This window comes from Trifolium pratense, linkage group LG3, assembly GCF_020283565.1.
Source record: "Trifolium pratense cultivar HEN17-A07 linkage group LG3, ARS_RC_1.1, whole genome shotgun sequence".
In the NCBI taxonomy this organism is placed as follows: domain Eukaryota; kingdom Viridiplantae; phylum Streptophyta; class Magnoliopsida; order Fabales; family Fabaceae; genus Trifolium; species Trifolium pratense.
In genome coordinates, this window is record NC_060061.1 from 40,123,740 (window position 1) to 40,133,180 (window position 9,441).

The following is a 9,441-nucleotide window of genomic DNA, read 5'->3' on the forward strand; positions in this document are numbered from 1 at the left end:
CCGGTACCGGTACCGATACGGGGTACGTCATTTTTAGAAAAACTAAGGTACGGGTACGTCCTATAATTTTTTTTTAAAAATATAATTATATATATAAAATAATATAGTTATATTGTTAGAACAAATAATTAAACATAAAAAAGATCACACCACACTTTAAATGTAATTTAAATTGTTCGAAACATCAAAATATGGAATTAAAAACCAATTAGCTCAAAAAGAGTCAATTATTTCCCTCTTCATCATCACTAAAAAGAGTGACCTCTAGTTAGGTTCACCGCGAGTAAGACTAGCAATTTCAAGAATATCAACTATATATTAAATAAATCTCATTCATCTCTACGAATATCAACTATATATTATAAACAAATAAAAAACGTAAATCTTCCTATAAAAAGAAAACTAATAATAAAAGAAAAAGGAGAAAAAAAAATCGTGTTTTTTTGGATTGGTGTACCACGCGCGTACCACAGTGTACCACGCGTGTACCCATTGCAAAAAACAAACAAAAAAATTAGGTACGGCGTCGGTGCGTACCGGGGGAGTACCATACGCGTACCGGTACCCGGTACGTACCCGGTACGTACCCGGTACCGGTACTCGGTCTAAAATGGAGTACCCATGCAACATAGACTATGAGATACGTGATTCTTTTTTGACGGAAGACGTGGTTTTTTTATAATGCATATACAACATAATTATAAAAGACGTGAATTCTAAGATCTTAGGAAATAGTCCCCTAAAATTATAAATCATCACAAACTTAAACAATTTTGTTTTCCAAACAACCTAGTGACTATTTTATGATAAACGATAATTCAATTACTTTATTTCAAACCCGAATGCCTTTAAATAGACTTACAGTAGAAATCCTAGTTAAAATAGGTTAATAACTAACTTAACATAAATTCATTATCATCTAAATTTAAAAGATAATTATCCTACTAATAACAGACTTAAAAAAAGATAATAACAACTAATAATGACAACTTAAAAAAAAATAATTATCATAAATTCTTTTTTTTTTTACTAAATTTTTTTTTTAAGTCACTTATATTGTGTTTTTTTTTTCCATTAAAAAAAGACAATTCTTATTTTAAGAACTTTATCAAAATCGTATTTGGCCATATTAAAAGAAGTAGAAAAGTAAAAAATAAATAGGATCAAACCGACACTAAATCTATGTGAGACTTTTTATTCACACTTAAAATCCAACTATCTTCTTTCTATAGTTGATCGAATACAAGATCTGCTCATCCTCCTCCCCCTCCCAAACTGAACCAAGACTTTGATACTATTTATTAGAGAGGCCAGAGTAGTGTCGAGAAAATCAACGAGCCAATGTCCCAAAACCACAATAGAAGAATGCACCATAAAAAAAAGTTGTTATATATAGTCTCGGCGGCACACCACAACAGAACTTCAAATGCCTCACTATTTGCTATTCGCCGAAAGTTCTGGCTGGAAATAAGGTAAATAACAAATCCTTTCTCTTTATTTATAAATAAATATAAATATTTGTTGTTGCTCATACAAAACCTCTCAAATATTATTTTAGTAGTTCATAATTTTAATTATTATCCATGTAGTCACAACAATTGCCTCATAACCTAGAAAGTGGAATTCAAAATGCTGATGGTAGAATAGCTCCAAAAAAAATTTATTTATTTATCAACTATTGATGTTATTCACTTACTCTAAAGTGAATTGCTCAATTTGGAAGAGCCTCCTCCATTAGCAGATACAAATATATGTTTTGATTTATCCTCTATTAGACATAAGCTACTTATACCAACAATGAACTGGTCCAAGTGGTAAGGGTCCTGGTCCCTTAAGCATGTGCTCATGGTCATTCGTTGGAGAAAATTCGGTTGGGAGTGGAGAACCCACCTTGTGTGCCCCACAGGTTTCCCGACGGAGATTAGTCATCGCTAACAGCAATGAAAACTTCGTATCAATATCATGGTAACCAAAAAAAAGAAATAAGCTAGTTAGTTACAAGTTAAATTGGGGTTATTAGCTATACAAACACTCTTGTGGAGGTTTTAAATAGCGGTCACGTTCAAGGTTGCAGTTGCGTTAAGCATTTTGCCATTTCAGTGGTTACATATTGTGGTGTCACAGTGTAAATTAATCACAATTGCACAAATTTTATTAAAATTATTGGTATTATCATATAATCTATAATAATAACTTAATTTCTTATTGTTTCTTGATAATTTCATAACCGTAATTATTTTCTTTTGAACTTGTTTCTTCTATAAAAGAAATCAACCATTAATAAATTCTGGTCTCGGCCATAATGGAGCTCCTTGCAGTCGTTTCCGCAATTTTTATTCACTCTGTCAAAACGGTAGATGGAAATTACCTATACTGTTTTGTCGTGGCCATTTTCGCGGTAAATGACAGTGTTTTAAAACCTTGCTCTTGTGCACTTGTATTTATACTTTAACTATTTTTATATCACTTTTCTTCATTCAATCAAGTCATCATACAATACACAGGTGGAATATAAGGAATAAAAAATAAATAAAATAAGGATTACAACTGTTACTCCTGCACAACTTGAATTGCTGTCAATACTACACCTCATATGCTGTTGATGCTAGCTACTGCAAATTGTAGAAAGTTCAGGAAAATTGTTGATATTAGAACATGTTCTGAAAGTGCCTGAGATAAGGTAGTGAATAATTATATTGTTCCCTTTTTAATTTGACAGAAATTAGAATTTGACGTTCATAAATTTTATTTTTTTTGTGAGAAAATTTGAATAAATATGGCCGAAATCGTCTGATGCGACTTCTGATCACACCGTAATTGCGGTCCAATACGATTGCAGAGGCTACCGCATTATCACATCATATGGGTGAATGAAAAATATTTATATGGATTTGGTCACTTTATTTATCCACACTTACATAAAACATATATATTATTTAATTATATTAAAAATATACATTATATAGAGAGATTAAATCCTTATGACCACATCTGAGAGAATGATCTATTGAAGGTTTCAATCAAAAACTTTGACTAGCTATAGCGGTAAAGTTATTCCAGTAAAAAAAAAAAAAGGTAAATAATAGAGGATTGATACTGATTTAAGTAACAAAAATTATACTTTTTAAGGAAGAGCAAATGAAGAGCACTTTCCTGAATCGTAGTCAAGGGACAATTCCGTTCACTTATCTTGGGCTACCAGTGGAGGCAAACCCAAGAAGTATGGAAACTTGGGAACCTATGTTGTGAAACTAAAGAAGAAATTGAAGACTTGGGGGAATAAATTCATTAGTCTAGGGGGGAGTATTGTTCGAAAATTTCTCATCTCACCTACCCACTTTCTCACCCACTTCCTGGAAATTCCATTTTTGCCCTTGGTCAAAAATTTGAAACGCATTTTCCGAATTTTTTTAGTTCAAATTTGGAAAAAATTTGGAAAACACATTCCGAAGTTGTTTTTAAAGGCAAAAAAAATTCGGAAAACGCGTTCCGAATTTTTTGACCAAGGGCAAAAATGGAAAAACAAGGGGTGGGTGAGAAAGTGGGTAGGTGGGATGAGAAATTTTCGGATTGTTCTCCTAAATATTCAGTTTTGAACTTCTTAAAACTGAGGTTGGTTTATTTCATATATTGAAAGAGGAATTTACATTGTATATATACAAATACATGAGTCACTAAATAGGTAATAAGTATCAAGTCATAAAACCATAATATCCTAGTCATAAATATAAAATATCTCAACACTCCCCCTCAAGGTGGTGCGTATATATCATATGCATCCATCTTGTCACATATATGTAGCTTATTTGAGGACTCTGTAGAGATTTAGTAAAAATATCAGCAAGTTGATCTCTGGAGTTGACAAAAGTAGTTTTGATGATTCCCGTGAGTATCTTTTCTCTAAGAAAGTGACAATCAACTTCTATATGCTTTGTCCTCTTGTGAAAAACTGGATTGGAGGAGAGGTGCAAAGCTGATTGATTATCACAAACCAGTTCCATTGGGTCAATTTCACAAAAATGAAGTTCCTGCAACAAGTGTTTTAACCACAAAAGCTCACATGTGGCATGAGCCATAGCTCGATACTCAGCCTCTGTACTTGATATAGCAACAACACTTTGCTTTATTCTTTTCCGTGAATTCAAATTTCCACCAATGAAAACACAATAACTTGATGTAGATCGTCTATTACTTGCATCTCCTGCTCAATCAGCATCAGAATATCCAATAATATTGGTGTTGCCTCTATCAGTAAAAACAAGCCCTTTTCCGGGCGATCCTTTGATGTACTATATTATCCGAATAACTGCATTATAATGACTGTCACAAGGAGAGTTGAGGAATTGACTTACTACACTGATTGGAAAAGATATGTCAGGTCTGGTCATGGTGAGATAATTCAATTTCCCCACAAGTCTCCGGTATCTACATGGATCAAAATAGTGCTCCCCCTATTAGGAAGGAGCTTTAAACACCATTTTCTTGCTTTCGATGGAGAGATAGAGAGATGGTAGATGAGGCATATGACAGTCTTACACCAGAGGCCTCGACTCAGTTCTTTTCTGCTGGTGGATCTTCATCCCACCATGGGCAGTGATGCGGATCTTTTCCCGATGTTCCCTTCTATCTTATTTTTTATGCATTTTTCATTTATGTACTTTTTATTTTCTTTTTAAGCAAAACAATTATGTAATAATGTCATTTGCTGACAACCTCCAAATAAAAAAATAAAATAATTGTTTGCTTGTTTATTATTGAGTGCATGTTTTAAGTTATAGGCAAAGTTCCAGTGCGACGACAGAAACAACTTCTATGATAACAGTTCACACCTTGATACAAAAGAACACTCAGGTGATTGCTCGAGAAAGCGCAAAAGTTCGAGAGACAGCAAGACGAGTAAGGAATATAGTGTCCACGAGATAAATGTTCGACTTTCCAGATACCGAAGCCAAGTGAGAATTTGAGCCAAATATTTCCACGGTATTACCAATTTCTTTCTATATACTTATAAGAGTATCCATGTACTTGTTTATTTTCTAGAACTTGCGATTATTCTCTGCTTACCAATTGGTTTAACTTATACGCATTGAGGCATTTTATTCATTTAACTTAGAGCCTTTTTAAAGCCACACATATATTATTATCCTTTGCTAACCTCTTTGAGCCTAAAAATAAAATGTCTTTCTTTCGGTGACAAACCATATTATAAGCTTAAGACCTGAAAAACAAAGTTTTTACCCTCTTAGGAGTTAGGTAGAGATCTAGTTCTCTTGTTTTGGCAACATTATAAGTGTGGGGTTGCTCCTGGAATTAGCAACATCTAAGTGTGGGGTGGTGTACAAGAGAACTATCACAAAGAAAAAAATAAAATAAAAAAAAAGAGACGGAATACATCAAAAATTCCATAAAAAAACAGTCTCTTAAAAAAAATAGTGATAGAATAAGGACCACACAAAGACACATCCGGTCCTCCAAAAACAAAAATTTCTCATGTACTTCATCAAAAAGGTACTACAGGATAACAGGTTGCACCTAAATAAGGACAAGTAGTCATACTTAACTCCAATTTTTAAACCTACTTTCCAAAAAATATCTTACCTTTACCTATGCCACGTTATAACCCATAAAGACTTCTTATAATGCGTATATGTTCGAACTTTGATTGGTTGCTTAGAGTCGTTGCAAGCCTATAGTAAAATGGCAAGTCTCACATTGATTGAGAGATACCCTTTCAATTTCGAGCGAAAATGTGAGAAGAGAGAAAAAGTTGAACATGGACTCTTGTGGACATCTGTTATACTTGCTATATTGACGTCTCTTGGACCAAGTGCTGATTAAGCATGATCACTGCAGTGAAGATCGGTGGTACCATTTCCGACAAAATATAAAAGGTTGTGAATTGCCTGTCATCTGAGTTATATGTTGTTTCACTGACAATTTTGTTTGGCAGACGTGTAACTCGATGACGAGCAACAGTTTAAGTGTGGGGTTGTGATGACAGTCAATTATATGTTATTTTTAGTAGTAATTTAGGTAGTTTTAATAGCAATTGAAGCCCAAAAGCAAGCAAATACCTGGAAAAGTGAAGTTACTTGGCCCAGAAGCAAGAAAAGTGGAAAAAGCAGCAAAAAAGGGAAAAAATGTAATAAAGCAGCGCAGCCATCGTACCCACGATGAATCTTGGCGTGGCGCGATGAGAAGGCGGTTGATCAAAATAATTTCAAAAGAATGGTAGTATAAGGTAGTAACCTTGGTCGTTTCGCAAGGACTCACAATCAGTTTAACAATGTTAGAATCAATTTTAAGGTTGTAAAATTGGGGGTTTTCGGTTTTGAAAACAGTAACAAAGATGACGAATTTAATCAATGTAAAAGCAATCAATCCATTGGTTTTAGGGAATCTTGTTTATCATCTATCCTAGGTTCTCATAAGATTGTTCGTTTAGTTTATGTTGGGCTGATTATAGAACTAATTTAACAAGCGAAAATCAATTCTATAAAGAATCGTTGATTAAGCACCAACGTGTTCAATTGACTATGGGGATGATTAAGCGTCACCGATAACATAGATAAAATCATAACAATAATTCATTCAGCCCCTTTTTACAAGCGAAAAAGCATATATATATCTATTTTCTATTCAAATTAATTTATAAAAGCGATGAACGAATTCGAATAGTCTCTATAATATGAATATGAAACAGAATAATTAAGCATCAATTGTATCAAACTCATACATAAAGAAGGAGACACGAAAATTGATATATGATAAGCATAAACATATGAATTGATAATAAAACTGAACCTCAAGAATCAAGAACAAAATTCCTTACACCAATGGATCAAAATTAAGGTTTAGTTCTCCATGAGACAGTGGCTGCTAGGGTTTATTTTCGTGAATCATGAAGGCCTTTCCTAGCTGCTTTACTTTCGGTTTAAATAGTACATGGAAACGGGTCTTAAAATAATTGGGCCGAAAACATAAAGTTGTGCTGAAAGTTAATAATTTAATTCACGTCTGGAACATAAACGTAATTATTCGACTTATTTGTGCTCCGAATTGACTTTAGGCTTCAACACAAAAGTTGTAGCTCTCTGTCTCAGCTTTCCAACGCATCTTTCCGCGCCTCAATTCGATATTCGTACCTCCAGTTATGACCTACAGACTGAGAAAGTGTCAAGTTATTATTAATTCAGAAAATAAGTGACGAAAATAAAATAAAGCTAGAAATAAACTTAAATATAAAAACACATTAAAATAGTGAAAATAATAAAATAAACCATAGGAATACTTAATTACAATAATAGAAGAATGTGCATTAATATGCACTGATCAGTGGTTAAATTGAAGAAAATCTGCAACAAATCTTTGCCATCATACCACGATGGTTTGTCATCGTGGCACGATGATGACTTGAAAAGAACGCAGAAAATCCTGAAAAAATCTTCCATCGTACCACGATTTGATCCATTGTGGCCACGATGAGTTAAAAATACACGCCATCGTGGCCATGATGGGTGCGATGGACGCGCAGAAAAAGCTCAAACTCAGCTGAAAAACTATAAATAGAGTCTTCCTCCTCCACTATTATTCATTCCAAAATATTCAGAGACATTGAATATTCACTCTAGAGTTAGGAGAACTCTAAGGAGGAGGCAAGGAGGCCAAGGAACTCCAAAGACAACAAGGTTCTTTTCTTTCTGTCTTTGTAATTTATTTTTCCTAGGTTAGGTGGAGTCGAGGAACTCCCTTACTAATGCTTGCTTTTGTATTTTGTACAATTTGGGTATAAATTCAATTGCTTTCTGATTGCAAACTCTTTTATTGTCCGATTTTATATTTATTTTAATATTGATCACATTAGAATAAAATCTAAGGACCTAGTGGATATCACATAGTAAACGAAGCTAGTAATCCCGAACGAAGGACGATATGTTATGGCCAATATGAGACCATTAAATTCAGTATCTGAGGTCTTAGTATAGGATTAGAACGCACAATAATTTCTACCTGAACAGAGTTAGAACTAGTTAGAGGCACACGTGATGGCTTATGACACTTAACCACCCCGTGTCACACACACAATATTTTCTTTTTCTGTCATTTAATTTCAGTCTTTACTTTCCTGTCATTTACTATTACCTGCAAAGATACCTGTCAAACAAACAAAGCAAAGGCAACTATCTATATTCCTAAGCAAAACTAGTAATTTTGGCACAATCCCTGTGGAGAACGATAAACTTATCACTTTATTACTTGGTAGCGATTCTGTGCACTTGCAGAACCACCGTCAAGTACCTCCTCCAATTGTACATTTAATACTTTGTTATCATCAAAACCTTTAAAAGTGATTGGAAAATTTACAAAAGTCAATTTTGTTCCAACAAATGTAGGATGAAGTCAAATAATAAAAGGGTAAAAGGGGAATATTAGATTTTTTGTAGGATAAACGATTAAATGTAGAGGTGGGAGGAAAATTTTTCAATAAGTAGATCTTCATTGATGAAAGGTCCAGACCCAACATCAAAGTGAAGACACTCTATCCACCTTCCACGAAGGGTTGCAAAGGCGTCACACAATGATGTGTTCAAAATTCATACAAAAAATTACAACACCATAGATAAAACTGGGAAGGGACCCAAACAAAGCACCTCTAACACATCTAGGGACAAAAAACTATATTTAAATTGACGCATATATATATATAAGGGTTTGCTAAATTAGACCCACCTAAAAACATGAAGGTCTAAGTTAGCAAGTTGCACTTTTTGACTTTGGACAAAAAAACTTTGACATTTAGTTATTTTACACTAGAAAATTGAGGGTTAGTTAGGTAAATTTTATTAAATGTTGGTGCACTCATTTGCTAATTTACACCACTTAATTATAAATATATGCAATCTAAATAAACAACATAGGAAATCAAAAAAACTTAAGAAAACATGTTACTCAACTTTGAAAAGGTACATCTTGCTAACTTAGACCTTCATGTTAAAACATCAAATCAGTTTTACTAAACTTCCTTTGACTTGAAACTATATTAAAATAGTAAAAAATGGTGTTTTGGTCTAAAGTAAATGATGTAGGAGGGTTTATTTAGATTTGTTATTTTTATTATTCTAGATTTGCTATTTTTATTATTCTAGATTTGCTATTTTTATTATTTCCCTTACTATTTAAACCAAACCATTGTAGCCTTGAGGGGCAGTTTTTTATTCAATAAAATATTCGAAGTTTGTGTTTGCGGCTTGTCTTTATCCATTAGGTTTAGCGTTTTGCTAACCTAGCGCTTCCGTACTGCGTCAGTAAAAAGGCGCACCTTGCTAACTTAGACCTTCATGTTTTTAGGTGGGTCTAAGTTAACAAACCCTTATATTATATATATATATATATATGAAATAATCGGACTCGAATATAAAGCCATGGGAGTTGAGACTATTG